Here is a 19,995-nt window from a genome sequence, read left to right as displayed (position 1 = left end):
GCAGCCTCCCAGGAGCCGCTGGCTCAGCTGGCGCCAGCGAACCAGGAGCCTCTGGCGGCCCGAGGGGCGGGCCGACGCGGGACTGCCGCCCCCCTGCGTACGACCAATTGCAACGAGGCTGCTCCGCGGGCGCAGCCAATGGGGAAGAGGAGCCTTTCGCTGCTCCTCCGGACTTTCCCGCTTCCAGCAATCCCGCATATCTTCCTATTTGGAGCGCCCTGGCCGCGCCAAGGCCAACAGCGGGCGCCGGAAGGCGGGATTTCCGCACGCCAGCACTCCCACGGGAGACCGATTACGCGGTGGCAGGTGGTCGCGCTCACACAAACTGGAGCTATCCAGGGCGTGGGTCTAGTGGGGAGACCAGCTCCCCTGGGTATGAGAACAGATCTTTGTGAGGTCGGCTCGCTTGGGCCTGCAGAGCTTCCTCCTGTGTGTTCAACTGAACACAGCAAAAGTCTTGGGCAGATTACACGGAGCAGCTGTGGAAGCACTGTGCAAGGAATCCAAGAAGGAAACAGACCTCCAGCGACCACAAAACAAAATTGAAGAAATATAAAACATATAGGCTGGGCATGCTGGCTCACGTCTGTAATTTTCAGCCTTTGGGAGGCCGAAGAGGGAGGATCCCTCGAAGTCGGGAGTTGGAGGATCCCATGTTGCCAGACTGGGCAACACAGCAAGACCCCATCTCTAAAAAATAAAAATAAAAAAATTTAACAATTGGCCAGGTGTGGTGGCACACACCTGTGATCCCAGCTGCTCGGGAGGCTGAGACAGGAGAATCGCCTGAGCCTGGGAGATCAATGCTACAGTGAGCTGAGATCGTGCCACCGCACTCCAGCCTGGGAGTAAGATCCTGCCTCTAAGAAAGAAAAATACCGGCCGGGTGTGGTTTCTTATGCCTGTAATCCCAGCACTTTGGGAGGCCGCGGCAGGTGGATTATTTGAGGTCAGACGTTCAAAACCAGCCTCGCCAACATGATGAGACCCGCTTCTCTACTAAAAATACAAAGATTAGCTGGGTGTGGTGGCGCGTGCCTGTAATCCCAGCTACTCGGGAGGCTGAGGCAGGAGAATCGCTTGAACCCGTGAGACGGAGGTTGCAGTGAGCCGAGATTGCACCACTGCACTCCATCCTGGGGGACAGAGGCTGCACCACTGCAGCTTTGATTTACCGAGTTCAGGTGGTTCTCCACCTCAGCATTGCCAGTAGCTGGGACTGCAGGCACATGCAACCACGCCTGGCTAATTTTTGTATTTTTTGTAGACAGGGTTTTGCCATGTTGCCGAGGCTGGTCTCGAATTCCTGGGCTCAAGTGATCCGCCCGCCTCAGTCTCCCAAAATGCTGGGCTTACAGGTGTGAGTTGCTGCACTCGGCTAATAGTAATGAACTTTGAACAGAAGGAAAGATGTTATTATTTTGTTGGTTATGTTTTATCTATATTTTCTAATTTTTCTAAACATGTAAAGATAAAATTCTAAAAACTCAATAAGACCTCAGAACAAAAAAATTAGAGTATAAATATTTATTTTAGTTAACTTGTACAAATTTGGTTTCTGGAAAAAGAATGGAATAGATTTCCTGAGAAAAAAAATCCACCACTTTGGCCGGGCATGGTGGTTTACGCCTGTAATCCCAGCACTTTGGGAGGCCGAGGCAGTGGATCACCTGAGGTCAGGAGTTCAAGACCAGCCTGACCAACATGAAGAAACCCCTGTCTCTACTAAAATTACAAAATTAGCCAGGCCTGGTGGCACGCACCTGTAATCCCAGCTACTCAGGAGGCTGAGGCTGGAGAATCCCTTGAACCCAGGAGGCAGAGGTTGCAGTGAGCTGAGATCGCACCATAGCACTCTAGCCTGGGTAACAAAAGCAAAACTCTGTCTCAAAAAAAAAAAAAAAAAAAAGAAAGAAAGAAAAGCAGACTGGCTGAAAGGATTGAAAAACAAAATATGATCCACCAATGTGCTATATACAAGATAAATATTTTAAATACAGAAACGGATTGAAAGTCAAAGGATACAAAGATACAATTAAAATAGTAACCAAAAAAGAGCTGAAGGGGCTGTACTAATATCAAATGTAATACACTTTAAATTAAAGCAGGGCTGGGCATGGTAGCTCACGCCTATAATCCCAGCACTTTGGAAGGTGGAGGCAGAGAGATACTTGAGCCCAGAAGGTGGAGATCAGCCTGAGCAACATGGCATAATCCCATCTCTACAAAAAATACAAAAATTAGGCGGGCATGGTGGTACCCACCTGTGGTCCCAGCTATTTGGGAGGCTGAGGTGGGAGGATCATGTGAGCCAGAGAAGTTGAGGCCGCAGTGAGCTAAGACCGGGCCCCTGCACTCCACTCTCGGCAACAGAGTGAGACCCCGTCTGAAAATTAAAAAAATCAAAAATGGGGTTGAGAGACAAAAAAGGACATCCTTTTTTTTTTTTTTTTTTTTTTTGAGATGGAGTTTTGCTCTTGTTGCCCAGGCTGGCGTGCAATCGTGCGATCTTGGCTCACTGCAACCTCCGCCTCCCGGGTTCAAGTGATTCTCGTGCCTCAGGCTCCTGAGTAGCTGGCATTACATGTGCCTGCCATCATGCCCAGCTAATTTTTGTATTTTGGTACAGATGGAGTTTCACCATGTTGGCCAGGCTGGTCTCGAACTCCTGACCTCAGGTGATCCACCTGGCTTGGCCTCCCAAAGTGCTGGGATTAGAGACGTGAGCCACCACGCCAGCCAAAACCTTCATTTTAAAAAAGGCTGGGTCAGGCATCATGGCTCATGCCTGTAATCCCAGCACTTTGAGAGGCCAATGCAGGTGGATCACCTGACATGAGGAGTTCGAGACCAGACTGACCAACATGGCGAAACCCCGTCTCTACCAAAAATACAAAAATTAGCCGGGCATGATGGCCCGTACCTGTAATCACAGCTACTCAGGAGGCTGAGGCAGGAGAATTGCTTGAATCTGGGAGGCGGAGGTTGCAGTGAACTGAGATTGTGCTACCACACTGCAGCCTGGGTGACAGAGTGAGATGCCATCTCAAAAAAATAAAGGCTGGGTGCCAGATGTGATGCATAGGCCTAGTTTGTTGACTCCTGTGCTTAAGATATAAAACTCTAAAGAACAGTGGGAGGAGGGAGCTTCCCTCTAGAGGCACAGGAGTGGGCAAGTTGGTCCCTGAGCAGTGACTTTATAATAACATGTTACACTGTGTTTTTTGTTTTTGTTTTGTTTTTTGTTTGAGACGGAGTTTCGCTCTTGTTGCCCAGGCTGGAGTACAATGGCATGATCTCAGCTCACAACAACCTCCGCCTCCCAGATCAAGCGATTCTCCTGCCTCAGCCTCCCAAGTAGCTGGGATTTCAGTCATGCAACACCATACCCAGCTAATTCTGTACTTTGAGTAGGGACGGGGTTTCTCCATGTTGGTCAGGCTGGTCTCGAACTCCTGACCTCAGGTGATCTGCCCGCCTCGGCCTCCCAAAGTGCTGGGATTACAGGCATGAGCCACCACACCCAGACTATTTTTTTTTTTTTTTTTAGACAGCGTCTGACTCCGTTGCCCAGGCTGGAGTGCAGTGGCACCACCTTGGTTCACTGCAGCCTTGACCTCCCAGGCCCAAGCGGTCCTTCTACCTCAGCCTCCCGAGTAGCTGGGACTACAGGTGCACTCCACCACACACACCTAATTTTTGTATTTTTGGTAAAGATGGGGTTTTACCATGTTGGCCAGGCTGATCTTGAACTTCTGGGATCAAGGAATCCACCAACCTTGCTTTCCAAAGTGCTGGCATTACAGGCGTGAGCCACTGTACCCGGCCAAGAATTGCTTCTTCTCTTTACCTAAGTAAAGACCTCTGCAGAAACACTGGGAGATCTTTGGAGAGAGGAGATTTTTCAAATAAAAAATTTAATACTTGGCCGGGCGTTGTGGCTCACCCCTGTAATCCCAGCACTTTGGGAGGCCGAGGCAGATGGATCACAAAGTCAGGAGATCAAGACCATCCTGGCTAACACGGTGAAACCCCATCTCTACTAAAAAATTACAAAAAATTAGCCAGGCATCGTGGCAGGCGCCTATAGTCCCAGCTACGTGGGAGGCTGAGGCAGGAGAATGGCGTGAACCTGGGATGCGGAGCTTGCATTGAGCAGACATCAGGCCACTGCACTCCAGCCTGGGTGACACAGCAAGACTCCATCTCAAAAAAAAAAAAATTAATACTTTGGGAGGCCGAGGTGGGCAGATTGTGAGGTCAGGAGATCAAGACCATCCTGGCTAACACGGTGAAACCCCGTCTCTACTAAAAACACAAAAAATTAGCCAGGCATGGTGGCAGGCACCTGTAGTCCCAGCTACTCAGGAGGCTGAGGCAGGAGAATGGTGTGAACCCGGGAGGCGGAGCTTGCAGTGAGCCGAGATCGTGCCACTGCACTCCAGCCTGGGCGACAGAGCGAGACTCCTCCAAAAAAAAAAGTAAGCAGAAACATCATCAGAAGCAGTTGAGAAGAATTCCAGGGAGTCCTCTCGGAATAAAGAGGCATTCTGAGGGATGGCTTTTTAAAATGTTTCCTCTAAAGTCATCTGTCTCATTAACAACGAGTATTGTCTAGAAGGATCTCGTTTTATTTATTTATTTATTTATTTTCTGAGATGGGGTGTCGCTCTGTCACCCAGGCTGGGGTGCGGTGGTGTGATCTCGGCTCACTGCAACCTTCGCCTCCCAGGATCAAATGATTCTCCTGCCTCAGCCTCCCGAGTAGCTGAGATTACAGGCGCCTGCCACCAGGCCCAGCTAATTTTGTATTTTCAGTAGTGACAGGGTTTCACTGTGTTGGCCAGGCTGTTCTTGAACTCCTGACCTCAAGTGATCTGCCCGCCTTGGCCTCCCAAAGTGCTAGGATTACAGGCGTGAGACACTGTGCCCAGCCCAAGGCTCTCATTTTATAAACTGACATGATTTCTTTTTCTGTTATGAATGAACACTGTTCTGGTCCTTCAGTAAACCCGTCACATACATTAACCATGTCATCTATAGGTACTTTTTCTGCAGTGTTAATGTCGTCATTATCACAATCACCCTGATTCAGATCAATGTCAGTTCTATCACCATGGGGGAACGAAGAAACTGGAGCCTCTTTGTCGATATTAAAAGCTTTCTTGTTATCCGCTTCTTCCAGCTTACTGACAAACTGAAGGTATATTTTTTGCATATGTAAGGATGTTACATATTTTTCTCACTTTCCTGAAGAAACCATCAAAATCACCACCTTGTTCATTATCATCAGTGAATACAGTTGAAGGTCAGAAGTTGTGCCAGGCATGCACAGCTGTACCTTTAGTCACTGTGTTGCAGGCCCTGACAACTGCACATATGGCATCCTTTACTCCTTTTGAAACCCTTTCACACCCATACATCTATTCACAGCTGCGAGCATATTGTTCAAGAAAGTGTTTTTATGTTTGCTCTTCATCAATCTAGGGATTCCCTGGTCACATGGCAGTGAAGTCACACTTCAGGGAAAGCACACAGCATAAACATTATTTTTGAGAAAATTGCAGCTGCAGGATGAGCTGAAGAGTTTTAAGGAGGAACAGTCATCATCCAGTCCAGCTTCCCTGAAATAAGCACCAACTACTGCTACAAAATGTTTGTGAAACCAATCAGAAAAGATGTCCCTAGATATCCATGCCTTTCTGTTAGCATAATAATGAACTGGTAAGAAATTCATGCCTTTAGGGCAGGTGCAGTGGCTCAGGAGCTCGAGACCAGCCTGGCCAATATGGTGAAAGCCTGTCTCAAAAAAAAAAAAAAAAAAAAAAAAAAAAAAAAATCAGGAGATGCTTTATCACCACAAATCTTTTTTATTTTTATTTTTTATTTTTCATTTTTTTTGAGAGATTTTTTCACTCTTGTTGCCCAGGCTAGAGTACAATGACATGATCTCAGCTCACTGCAACCTCTGTCTCCCGGGTTTAACTGATTCTCCTGCCTCACCCTCCCGAGTAACTGGGATCACGGGCACGCGCCACCACGCCCAGCTAATTTTTGTATTTTTAGTAGAGACGGGGTTTCACCACGTTGGCCAAGCTGGTCTCAAACTCCGGACCTCAGGTGATCTGCCTGCCTTGGCGTCCCAAAGTGCTGGGATTGCAGGCATGGGCCACCATGCCCGGCCCTAGCACCACAAATGTTTAAAATGTTAATATCATGATTTTTCAGAAATTTCTGCAACCAGCCTGTTGAATATTCACAGTTCCTTTCAATTTTCAGTTCATCATGATATATCTTTATTTCATGATTAGTGCACAGTAAGTTGCATGTGTTCACTGCATTGCTGATGGAGCCACTCTCAATACACAATGGAGATCTTCATTATTAGCTTCATGTGGTGTTTTTCTATATTTCATTAACTTCTGTTAATCACCTTCAGCACAGAACATCAACAGTTACCCTCCTGTTTCTTCATATCATACCTGGTGGTCATTCTAACACCATACTCTTCTGTAAGATATTTCACACTTACACCACTGTCTAGTTTCTCCAAGAGCCTGACTTACTTTCTGCACTATACATAAACATAAATTCTTCCTCTTTTCTTATTACTCTTATCCATGGGGATATCTGCAGGCTTTCTGAAAAGTTCAACAAAAGATTTATACCACAAAGCAGGAAAAAAATTGTTTTTAATTTCAAAACACAATGAATAATGCAAGGAGGCTTTTGCCCCATGTGGGTTATTTTGGAAAACTTTCTGTTGGTGCATCCAGCCTGCACGTGTGCCATTTTATCACCTTTTATGGCTATAATTGCATGGGAAAATCTGGCCATGCACGTAAAAGATACATCTAAGCTGAAGGGAGCTGGAAGGATAGTTTTTCCCTGGGGGATGTTGAATAAACTGTGCTGTGTTCCTGTGTTCTGACTGACCCATTGCATGAGGTCAACTGTGGAATTTTCCACTTGTGGCATTATGTCAATATTCAAAAAGATTTTGATTTTGGAGCATTTTGGATTTTCAGATTAGGAATGCTCAACCTGCATTTTAAACAACATCTCTGTGGATTATGTAGGATATCAGAATGACATTTCAACAGAATATTATATAATTGGCACTACCATGTGAATTTCAAAACCACTTTATAAGCACTTCATCAATTTAGTGTCATATGGTTGTATTATTGTCTCATGCTAAAAAACTGAGAACTGTACATCTAAACAGAATTATCAAAAAATATAACAGACATGGGAGGCCAAGGTGAGCAGATGGTTTGAGCCCAGAAGTTCAAGAACAGCCTGGGCAACAAAGTGAGACCGTGCCTCTATTGAACATAAATAAATAGCTGCCTGTGGTGGCACACACCTGTGGTCCCAGCTACATGGGAGACTGAAGCAGGAGGATGGCTTCAGCCCAGGAGATAGGGGCTGCAGTGAGCCAAGACAGTGCCACCGCACTCAAGCCTGAATGACACAGCGAAACCCTATCTGTAAAAACAAAATAATAATAATATATATAATTGATTATATGTCATTATCCCAATAAGATAAAAGTGTATGTCATGTAGGCAAAACGCAGGAGAATAAGATTTAATATATATGCAATTGCTTTATGGATCAAAAGAAAAGAAAAAAATTGAAAGATTAAAAATGGAATTTTGGGTATGTCCTTTAAAAAATCTTGTTACAGGTCGGGCACAGTGGCTCATGCCTGAAATCTCAGCACTTTGGGATGCCAAGGTGGGCAGATCACCTGAGGCCAGGAGTTCGAGACCAGCCTGGCCAATATGGAAAAACCCCATCTCTACTAAAAATACAAAAATTGTGTAGTGGTGCACACCTGTAGGCCCAGCTACTCAGGAGGGTGAGGTAGGAGAATTGCTTGAACCCCTCGAGATCACACCACTGAACTTTAGCCTCCATCTCAAAAAAAAAATAGCAAAATCTTATCATGTTTTATGATCAAAATATCAAAGTATATATTTTTCTTCAAAGTAATGATGAAAACAGCTAGGCAAAGTGGCCCACGCCTGTAATCCAAGTACTTTCGGAGGCACAGGCCGGAAGATTACTTGAGTCCAGGAGTTCAACACAAGCCTGGGGAACATGGCGAGATGCTGTCCCTACAAAAACTTAAAAAATTAGCCAGGTGTGGTGGGAAGCGCCTGTAGTCCCACCCAGCTATTTGGGAGGCTGAGGCGGGAGGATCACTTGAGCCCAGGAGTACGAGGCTGCAATGAGCTAGGATTGTGCCACTGCACTCCAGCCTGGACAACAGAACAAAACCCTGTCTCAAAGTGGGAGCAGGGTGGTGACTTACACAAACCCATCAAATTAGTTAAGTTTTCTTTTTTTTTTGGAGATGGAGTCTCACTCTGTCGCCCAGGCTGGAGTGCAGTGGTGCGATCTCGGCTCACCGCAAGCTCCGCCTCCCGGGTTCACGCCATTCTCCTGCCTCAGCCTCCCGAGTAGCTGGGACTACAGGTGCCCGCCACTTTGCCTGGCTAATCTTTTTATATTTTTAGTAGAGACGGGGTTTCACTGTGTTAGCCAGGATGGTCTTGATCTCCTGACCTCGTGATCTGCCCGTCTCAGCCTCCCAAAGTGCTGGGATTACAGGCGTGAGCCACCGCGCCTGACAAATTAGTTAATTATTGAGGTGGCAAGGTCATAATTCCATCCCAACGTCTCTCAAAACTCCCCATGAACACTGTTCATTAAAACAGGTCCCTATGCTGTCACATCATGCCCCTTAGCCCCCTCCATCACTACCCTCCTCACACAAATTGGATCTCAATCCTAGACAGTCTCCTTCTTTTGTCTTCTTCTTGGCAGGTTCCACAGGCTGTGTCTTGTTGCGTTTTCTCTTTTTTTTTTTTTTTGAGACGGAGTCTCACTCTGTCGCCCAGGCTGGAGTGTAATGGCGTGATCTTGGCTCACTGCAACATCCACCTCCTGGGTTCAAGTGATTCTTGTGCCTCAGTCTCCCAAGTAGCTGGGACTACAGGCACATGCCACCACACCTGGCTAATTTTTTGTATTTTTAGTAGAGACGGGGTTTCACCATGTTGGCCCAGTTGGTCTTAAACTCCTGACCTCAGGTGATCTGCTCACCTCAGCCTCCCAAAGTGCTGAGATTATAGGCTTGAGCCACCACACCTGGCCGCGTTTCCTCTTATAATTGCTGTTTCCACTCTACCTTTGGGGTTTGCTTCTCTCACAGAGTAACTTCTCAGACTAGGTTTCAATCCTCCAGCTCTCTATTTCCTTGCAGCTCACAATGAAACCAGCAGATAGCACAAAAGACTGGAAATTAAAGTGAGAAATTCCGTACTGGGTGCATCTATTAGGTGACAGAGACCTTATGGCTCATAAAACCTAAAATATTTACTATCTGGCACTTTAAGAAAAGTTTACCAACTCTTTTCCTAAATAAAAAATAGAGTAACATACTGAGGCTGAGGCACGAGAATCACTTGAACCCAGGAGGCGGAGGTTGTAGTGAGCCGAGGCAGCTCCACTGCACTCCAGCCTGGGTGACAGAGCAAGACTCCATCTCAAAAAAATAAAAAATATATAAAAAGATGCATACATTGATTCTCCTTTTTGAGCTCCATCAGACTCAAGCCTTAGGCCCCCAGGGCCAGGGAGAAAGACTTCTTTCTAAAACCCAATCACCCAAAGGTGAAAGAAGCTAGAAAAATATCTTACCGCTCAAAAAATGAACAAAGTGTCAATGCATGAAAGGTTCAGTACAGAATCTTTTTGTGATTTCCAGTAACACAGGTGATTCTGCGTATGGAGAACAAAATAGTAAGACTGGCTTCAGACCTTTTGGTTAGAGGTTCAAACACCCCACTGTCGCTGGCTAGTGAATAATCCGAGAGGCATGTGGAGATGCAGCGTACCGTCCTCTCCAACCTCTTGGCACTGTCTTCTCAAAGAGTCACTGCTGCAAGTAAGGGACACACACAGGGTCAGGAAATGACAGCACCGGGCACCGGGGTCCTTGACGCTGGAGCACACACTTCATCACTGAGTGTTCCAGAGACTCACTGGGACACACACACGGTGACATGCTGTGCTCTAGTTGTTTTTCACATTGGAAAATTGAAGAAATGAACTTCTGGCTACCTCTTGGATTCATAAATCTATTTCCACCCCCTTAATGAACACACAGAACATAAGATGATGACGAGAAGCCCCTCAAATGGCACTTTCTGAAAGCCGCGCACACCCACGAGACCGGAAAGCAGCATTAGCCCAATGGGAACAGCAGCGGCACTCGCCAAGAGGTCATGGTTTTCACTGCCTTCTTTATGCTGTCAGATATTTCCCATGTTTTATACAACAAATACTGCTTTTATACTCAAGAAAAAAACATTTTAGTTATCCAAATAAACGCTGGAAAAATTAGCAACCTTCAAAGCAGAGGACACAGTTGAACCCACACTCATCCTCTGAAAACACCACCTGGGAGGCCTGCGGCCCCGGGGGGAGGAAGCTGGGGCTCAAGCCTGGTCGTCTCAGTGACAGCAGGCAGGAGCCTTCCAGCCGCCCTTCTGGGTTAGCACGCTGCTATTCCTGGCACGCTTATTTTTATCTTTCACATCAATTTTATTCAAGAGCCAAAAATAGCCATTGAAACATTTCCTTTTAACATTTCATCAGCCATTTCTACCCATTTCCTCATAGCAATAAGTTCCTTTTAACAAAACCAATACAAACGTGTATATAATCTTCCCGCGCTAAATGCACCTGTGAGCCCAGGAGTCTGCTTTCTGGAGGGGCGCACTCGGCTGGAATATGGAATCAAATTGGAAGCCCCAGCTGGGCACTCCATCGTCACTCAAAGCCAGCTCCCGCTTTCATCTCTGCACTTTTCTTTGGCTGAGTTCTAGAAACGGAAAGGGTTGACCTTTGTGCCTTCCTAAACTGACTCCACTGGTGACCGTCTCTCCTTTCAACCAAACTATCATCCATGCCAATGAAATACGAACATGTTCAACAGCACACGGAGCACATGGGGCTGTGGCCTTTGGCCTTGCGAGGTCAAGTGGAGGCTGAGTGAATCTTCCAAAGGTCCGCCATGCCACATCCGGGGAATTTGCTGCTTCTCCCCCATCAGCCAGGGCTGGAAGCTGGCCTCCATCCTGGGGTGGCCGGAGTCACTGCCTCTCAGACAGATCAGGACTCCAGACGCCAGCTCTCCTCTTTATCCCCGCCACGTGGAAGGACTCAAACACCTGGCCCTAAACTGCAAATGGAAGCACCCCCATCCACTGCATCAACCCCCAGCAAAGGAAACCACCACTACCATTTGCATTCCCAGCCCTGACACGCGTGGTCCCCAGACTCAGCTGTAGATGCCTGCAAGGAAACATCACCAGGTAACGAGGCTAAGCACTGCAACCACCCTAGCCCAAGGCACAAGTCTGGCCACATTTCTCTCTCATCATTGCCATAGAAGTCAATGCAGAGAGGAAAGAAATGAAGGAGCTAATCCTCGAAGCCCAGGCTGAGTCACTGGACCCACAGGGTGTGTGGAAGTAGGAATTGCCAGGAGGAAGTCCCATCGGCAACTGCCCCGGCTGAGAAAAAGCACAGACTCTACGCTCCACACCCAGGACGCCTGCCCTGGGGCTTCAAGGGACAGAGGTGGGCCCTCACGAGCAGTGCCAGGGAGAGAAGGGTCAAATCTTCCCCATGTTCATGTGAAAATCTCTTTACTCCCTTTTCATCATTCAAGACAGTCACTAAGAGCCAAGGACGTGAACACTGCTAGGTAAAAAGGAAGAAAATATAGTAAAACCACAGCATAGCAAAGCTGCCAGGTGGCATATGACAGCAATGAACGCCATTACATTCCAGAAACAAACACATACAGGGAATGAACAGTGAAAGTGTCTAGGAAAGTTCTTAAACAGCTTTTGTAGCCACCATGAATATTAACAATGAGATAATGATAAGGCCAATTGCTAAGTAGTGTTGAAGCGCAGCTATAAGGTAACCCTCGTTGGCCACACCCCAGCCATCCTGAACACATCCATCCACAGCACAAAGGTATGCCTGGGGCCTGAGCAACAACACTGAGCAAGGGGACTCCCAAGGCCACTTACAGTGAGCACTTCTGTCGAGCCGCATGAGAACAGATAAAAAAAAAAAAGCAGAAAGTGAAAACACTGCAGAATTTAAGCCAACAACATTAAATGGAGTATCAGTATCATAAAAACATCAATATGAGCAAAGTCAAGATTTTTACAGGTTTTGATTAGCTAATACTAATGGGTAGATGAAAATAGATAAGTATTTCATAATCACAACACATTTGACTTTTTAAAATCCAGGGAAGACAAAACTGTAACAAAAACGTAAATAGCATGAAAGACCACAGTGTATTGCCCCACTCCTTTGACCTGCCTTCTGTTTCCTCCAATTGATTGAAAACACAAGGGAAAAATCATTCAGTGGCTGGTTTGCAAGTTTGGACAACCTTGATTTTTATCTTACAAAAATTTTGTCTTATTAAGACTTGCTGGGGGACGAACTTAGACCGCAATGTTCCCAGCACAGCTGATACATGATGGGGCAGGGGAGGCGAGGAGCCCCCCAGTGTCCATGCCTGAAGCTGGCTACACAACCCGGCCCTCTGGGGACACCCAGCAGGGTCAAGTATGTCAAGTTTCTAAGGACACAAATAAATGTGTCCTTGGAACAACATAATATATATCTGTCCTTGAAACAATGTAATAGATGTAACGTATAAAACTACCACCAGATGGCAGTATCATAAAAAGCTACCACTAGTCGGCAGTGTCACCCAAGAAACCACCACCGATGTCATATAAGAGTCTACCACCAGATGGCAGTGTCACTCGGGAATTTATCGGCGGTGTCATATAAGAATCTGCCACCAGATGGCAGTGCCATACAAGAATTCATCACCAATGTCATATAAGAATCCGCCACCAGATGGCAGTGCCGTGCAAGAATTCATCACCAATGTCATATACGAATCCGCCACAAGATGGCAGTGCCATACAAGAATTCATCATCAATGTCATATACGAATCCGCCACAAGATGGCAGTGTAATACAAGTAATAATCACGAATGACTTATGACTCCACCAGGAGATGGCAGTGTCTACACACGTAAGCAAATACTTCCCAGTCTGAGAAATTTCGACCATTATAGCATCTGCCACGGAAAGCAAAGGAAAAAATAAAGAAATCAGGATGTGAAATTAAGTCAGCGCTTCTCTCTCCCACTCTGTCTCTCCTCTGTCCCAAAGTGGCCCTTGGGCCTTGTGCAGATTTCATGCCTAACTAGACTGACATTCTGGACTCTCAATCCCTTAAGGAGAAGGTGGTGGGAGAGAGGAAGGAGACTAAGAAAAAAGTCCTAATTGGATATTTCCTTTTTGACTGAACGGAATAAACATGGAGCAATCAACGTGTGGTTATAAAGAGGAACAAAGCTAATGAAGGATACCTGCATGTATGGACTTCAGAAACAATATATCTGGGGATACCAAAGTGTGTTTGCAAACACAGGGGCAGACACCAAAATAGAGATACCAAAAAGTCATGGGGCAGTCTCAGAACATGATGGCCTCTGGTTACGCAGGTAAGTGCCAACAGACTACTATTTTATAGAGTGATGAACCTATCTATTGATCCACCAATCCATCTATCTCTTGGGTAACAGAATGGTGGTAAATGGAAGGGGTCACAGAGTTGACTGCATTCAAGGGTGGAAAAGGTGAGACTCAGTCCAGGTATGTGTTCAAGGTCACACAGCTAGAAGTGGACAGGGCAGGGAACAAAAGCTTGGTCTCCCAGGTGCTAGTTTGAAGCTGTTTCCACTACACCACACTGGATCTGCTCTCTAGTTTTCTTTCTACCCTTTGAAGCATAAATACTCCATGGTATGTGACTAGGGTTTCTCAGCCTCAGCCCTCTTGACATTTGGGGCTGGACCATTCTCGAGGGGGAGGGGGTGCTGCCTTGTGCATGGTAGGGTGCTTAGCAGCATCCCTGGCCTACAGTCCCTACACTCACCAGATGCCAGGAGCATCTCCCATCCCCTAGTTGTGACAACCAAAAATGTTTCCAGACGTTGCCAAGTGTTCCCCAGGGGCAGGAGGCAAAAACACCCCTGGCTGAGATCCACTATGCTGCACAAATTATCTAGTGTTTGCCTCAATGGAACATTTAAAACATTTTTGCTGTGCAAATAAAAGTCAATTAAATGGGCTGAACTTCAGGAACGGGAGACCTTGTTCTTGATCCTCTTTAAAACCAAAGGAAGATAAAGTTGCCATGGGTGGCTCACAAAAGCACATGGGATCAATATTCCCTTCGATAGCAGTTTGGTCTTCCAAGCAGGCTACAAGCAGAAAGACCCCAGCTCCAAGGAGGAGCTGAACCAACACCATCTGAATGGATGAGGCTCCACGGAGCTCTGTGTTTTTCCATTTGAAGAACCACCAGAGAAACCAATTCAGTAGAAATGACTGATACGTACAGGCATGTCTTTTGAAATTACCCAATTATTTTCACTTCCACATTTGATAGAATTATGTTCTTGAAAACTATAAAAGATACAGAGATGTCAAAGCAACAAAAGAAGTCGAGATTTCCACTAGTTACAAGCAGACACCTGTTGGCATAATGGTCTCAGGCGGGCACACACTGACGGTTCCATCTCAGCAGGCATGCTGCAAAGGTCACGAAGGCCCTAATCCATCTCTAGCAGCCTCTGAATGTGGAAGACTGTGTGGTTCTTACCCTAGTTTTCAACAATTAAGTATTTTTTGAAAACAAGCCAAATACCTAGGAAAGACAACTTTGTCAACTTCAATGATCTTTCCCCAACACAGATCAGAAAGAGCAGGTGTGTGCTCCTCCTGATCACATCAATATTCCTAAATGTAGAGCTCACCATGGACCTGGAAAGCCAGCCGTCCTCACTCTGGACCCCACAGTTTCCTCCCTGGACATAACCCTTGCCCCGCAGGAGGCCGCATCCGCACTTACTTCCACCCAGGGGAGCGCCAGCTGGTGGGAGTCCTCGCTCGTGCGACCCTTCCCCATCCCCAGGGACCCCGTGTGGCTGAAGGGCCGCCACGCCTGGTAAGTCTTCGTTCCCCAAAGCTGAGGCATGGGCCCACAGTGTGTCCAGGGCCCCCAGGCCTGGCCCCTCCCAGCTTTCTGCCAGCTGCGCCAGTGGTGAGTCCCGCCAGCAGGGAGGAAGGGCATGTCCAGGGGTGAGCTTGGGGGCGGCAGCGAGGACAGGGAGGAGCGGGAGGACAGCGACGCCAGAGACTGGGGTGTGTCCAGGGACCGCCTCTGCTTGTGGAAACCGGAGGGACCTGGGGGCTCTGAAAAGGGGGCATCTCACCCCAGCGCATTGAAGGGAATGAGGTGGAAGTGTAGAAGCTGGTCGCCCTCAGCGATGGGCATCTCGTACTGCGGGAGGCCGTAGATGTCCATGAAGCTGACCGAGCTCAGGGAGCCCCAGCTGGAGGCCAGAGACCACGGCTGCTCTCCGAGGACACTGGCAGGGTGCTGGCACACAGGCTGAAATGAGACAGCATGGCCATCTGAGATGGCCGGGCAGCCACCCCTGCTCACCCTGTGAGCACGGAAAGAGTAGCAGAGAGCAGTCAAGTCGGCAACAGCAGAGACCCGTGCCCAAGTCCCAGTCCCAGTCCTGGCTGGAACACCTACTAGCCAGGTACACTTGCTTAAGCCATTCATCCCCTCTGGGCTCCCATGGGCTCACTGGGGCTGGAGTGAGAACAGTTCCCACCTCGGGCATTGTTAGGAGGAATATCTGAGAAAATGACACATCTAAGGCCCTTGACATTGCACTCTACCATATGGTAAGGGCTGAAGAATGTGCGCAGAGCCATTCTTGAGCAGCCAAATCTTACTAGCTTAAAAAATTCATATGCTTTAAAAAAAAACCCAAAAGAAAAATGTGCATGTGTATAGATGTACACTCCTGAAACTGTTAATTAGGTTACAAAATCCTTGAATACATTTGACTTCAGGCCTCTTACCCTGAAGCCAAATGTGGTTCTCTCCATATTCCTTGAGTCATACAGCAGTAGCGTGTTAAATGTATAATGTATCCATTCTGTGTTAACAACATTTCAGGTCGAGCTCCAGCAGGAGAAAAATAAGCTACAAGAAACGAGTTCATGTACCAGTCATTGGAACACTATGAACAAATACAGTTTTCTCTTTGAAAGTAACCTACCTTTTTAACTGGGACTGAAGGTAGGATGTTAAGCGGGTGGCTTCTTCCAGCTGCATAAGTAGACAATTCCTTTTTTCCTGAAGCAGAATCCTGTAGGTAAGAAAACAGTTGATGAGTACATTTCAAAAAACAGGGAGAATATTTTCATAACAAGACATTCCACTATCAATTCCCTCCAACTGAATCAGGTTGCGATGACCCCCCATTCTCAAAGCACCCAGCTCACAAGGGCCAAGATCACACATCCCTGGCACCCTGAGCAGGGCCTGCTACTCTGTGAAAGCACCAGGCACAGTGCACGGGGGAGGGGATGCCTGAGAAGAGGAGTGGGCACGGGGATGGGTCAATGTGTGGGTGGGTGGCTGGGTGGGTGAGCTACAGGTGGACAGATAGGTGGGCAGCTAGATGGGTGGGTGGCTGGATGGGTGGGTGGCTAGATGGATGGATGGGTGGGTGGGTGGCTAGATGGGTGGCTGGGAGGGTGGGTGGCTGGATGGGTGGGTGGATGGGTGGCTGGGTGGGTGGATGGGTGGCTGGGTGGGTGGCTGAGTGGGTGGCTGGATGGGTAGGTGGCTGGGTGGGTGGCTGGATGGGTAGGTGGCTGGGTGGGTGGCTGGATGGGTGGCTGTACGGGTGGCTGTACGGGTGGCTGGGTGGGTGGCTGGGGATGGCTGCTTGGATGGATAGGAGGAGGGTGAAGTGAGCAGAAGGACAGATAACTAGCAGATGAGCTCAAATGCAGAGCACGCAGTCATCTGTTCAAATTCCTTGGAACAAATCAGATTCCCTCATACTAGGCCACCTTCTAGACAAGAACAAATATCATTCTAAATTTATACAGTTAAAACATTAGAAGCAAATGAAACAAAATAGCAGCCGTTGCCATCTCCAGGTTATGGGGTTGGAGGTATTTTTGTTTTCCTTCCTTCTACTTTTTTCTACTTAGTAATTTTCTAGAATAAAATTTGTTCCTACTGCAGTAAGCCCACCACCTAGAATCGAGCCTACCATGGATAGGCACTCAATAAACAGTTGTTGGACAACTCCATGAATAAATATGTTCACCTCTAGAAGGAAACACTCCTGGTTTACAAATGGAAATGACACTGTGATGTGTGGCCACAGTAGGCCCCTTTAATACCTTCCTCATTCCACCAACAGGGAACGGGACATGCTGAAGGGGTCTGAAGAGCTTGGCTAGGTGGGAGTGAGAGGAAACCAGACACAGTGTGCAACAGCAGCCTGGGATTCAGAGAATCCCACCTGGCCGGTCACTCACAAGCTGTGTGGCCTTAGGCAAATGTCTCACCCTCTCTGAGCCCTTAGTTTCATTACCTGTAAAAATGGAGTCCACAATCTCCAGCTCAGGGAACTGATGATGCATAGATAAAATAATGTACATCAAATGACACGTGATCGACAAAGAGCTGCTATCACCCATAAAGGAAACAGATGTGCCACCAACTTAGGATAAGGAAGACAAACCAGTCTGAGTTTGTTTACATGTTTCAACCACATGCCATAAATTCTGATGAGCCTTTGTTTCTCTTGATGCAAACAAAATTCCAAATGGTGCCATGCAGAGGCCAGCTGGCAACAGAGTACAAGCATTGTTGCACATGAGCCACGACACAACCCACTTTCAAGTTCAATATCACATATTGAAACCAATGCTTTCCAAAGCATGACTCAAAGACCCCTGCAGATCCCTGAAACTCCTTCAGGGGTCCCATGAGGTCCCCTCCTTCCCAACGGCATTCAGTAGGCAGCTAGATGGTCTTCACGTGTTCAGTCAAAATGACCCCATCTCAACTGGCCAAATGCACCAAGGGCCAAAGCAGCTGCCTTCTAGCAAGCCAGATGCTAAAGAGATGGACAGCAAGGGCAAATAATACCACTCTTCTCACTACAGTTTTTTGTTTCAAAAATTTTTATCAGTCATAAAAATATTACCAATATTAACACATAATAAGGTTTTTATTGTCTTTTTTTATTTGTTGAGATGGGGCCTTGCTCTGTTGTGCAGGCTGAAGTGCAGTGGTGGGATCAGAGCTCACTGCAACCTCCACCTCCCAGGATCAAGTCATCTTCCCACCTCAGGCTCCCAAGTAGCTGGGACCACAGGCACGTGCCACCACACCCAGCTAACTTTTGTATTTTTTGTAAAGATGAGGTTTTGTCGTGTTGCCTAGGCTGGTCTCAAACTCCTGAACTAAAGTAATCCTCCTGCCTTGGCCTCCCAAAGTGCTGGGATTACAGGCTTGAGCCACTGTGCCTGGCCTATTGTTATCTTTAATAAATAAATATTTAAAAAATTCCCCAGGGCTAACTTCTAAATTAGTAAATACTGACAGATAAAAATCCACGTAAACACTGACAGGTCCCTGGGTGGGGAAAAATGAAAAACAAAACAAAACAGTTAGAAAAAAGAACTTTAAAAAAACTAACACAAACAAAAGCTCTTTGGAATCCACAGCACTTTAACATTGGAATGAGGTTCTGAGACCAAAATGTTTGAGAACAGCTGTAATAAACTCTTGAGTAGAATGTTCTAAGATTCCACTTACCTATGATATTTTAATTTTTAAGGAAAATGTTTTGATAGCTTGTACACATGAAAGTAATGTTTAAACAGCAATTCTGGGGCCAGGCGTGGTGGCTCACACCTGTTATCCCAACACTTTGGGAGGCCGAGGCGGGCAGATCACGAGGTCAGGAGATCGAGACCATCCTGGTTAACACAGTGAAACCTGTCTCTACCAAAAATACAAAAAATTAGCTGGGCGTGGTCATGGGTGCCTGTAGTCCCAGCTACTTGGGAGGCTGAGGCAGGAGAAAGGCATGAACCTGGGAGTCGGAGCTTGCAGTGAACCGAGATCGCGCCACTGCACTCCAGCCTGGGTGACAGAGCGAGACTCTGTCTCAAAAAAAAAAAAAAAAAGAAAAAGCAATTCTGAAGTTCCACTGAGGGGCTTATAGAAAGGCACACTGCTTTGTATGCACTGCCTCATTCCTTACCGGTCTTTGGGTTGTATCCCTGCTTTTCAGATGAAGAAACTCATATACAGTAGCTTGCCTCTGCTACACAAGTTCAAAGTTCAGTCAGGCTGGCTTGACCCTAAAGCCAAGGCACATTACCAACAAACAGGCATTTCCTTTACTACTGAAAAACATTTCCCCAATTTTCTGTGATACTCACATCCTATCTGATGCTTATCAAGGGCGATATCCTCAAAAACCCCATCTTTTTCAGAAGATGGGGAGCTGAGGGTTTTCAAAGGGAGTTTAAAAGTGAGTTCAAAATACATCCCTCATTGAGCTTTGGAGCTGTAACTTGGAACCCACTCTCACAAGCACCAGGACACTATTAAGTCACAGAGGACCCCAGGGGCAGAGATGACACCAGCAGAGCGTATCCAGTGGCAAACAGTGACCAGCCCCAGGAAGCAATTTGTTGTAGGGAATTTACCCAAGCCCGGTCCAAGGCTATTAACATTTTTCTTAATGCTTTTCAGAAATTCTAACCCAACCTGAATTCTATTAGCTCAAATTCCAAATTAATAGAACCTAAATTGAGTTCCTACTGAAGACTGGCTCCACTCTTGAGTGACCAGGTAGAATTTCCAACCCATCGCTAAATCCGTCAGTACATTCCAGCTCTGTTTTCACACAGATGACATACAGATACATTCATATGTATGGCTCGGTTTTAGACTGCCTTTAG

General features: G+C 46.8%; 1 pseudogene; it reads right to left on the bottom strand.

The window, feature by feature from the left end:
• Positions 1 to 23: 23 nt before the first annotated feature.
• LOC134737583 (uncharacterized) lies at positions 24 to 19,582 on the bottom strand (annotated as a pseudogene).
• Positions 19,583 to 19,995: the final 413 nt, after the last annotated feature.

The sequence above is a fragment of the Pongo pygmaeus genome, chromosome 16 (assembly GCF_028885625.2).
Source record: "Pongo pygmaeus isolate AG05252 chromosome 16, NHGRI_mPonPyg2-v2.0_pri, whole genome shotgun sequence".
NCBI classification, from domain to species: domain Eukaryota; kingdom Metazoa; phylum Chordata; class Mammalia; order Primates; family Hominidae; genus Pongo; species Pongo pygmaeus.
The sequence above is the reverse complement of the archived record's forward strand: the minus strand, read 5'-3'. Positions and strand labels throughout refer to the sequence as shown.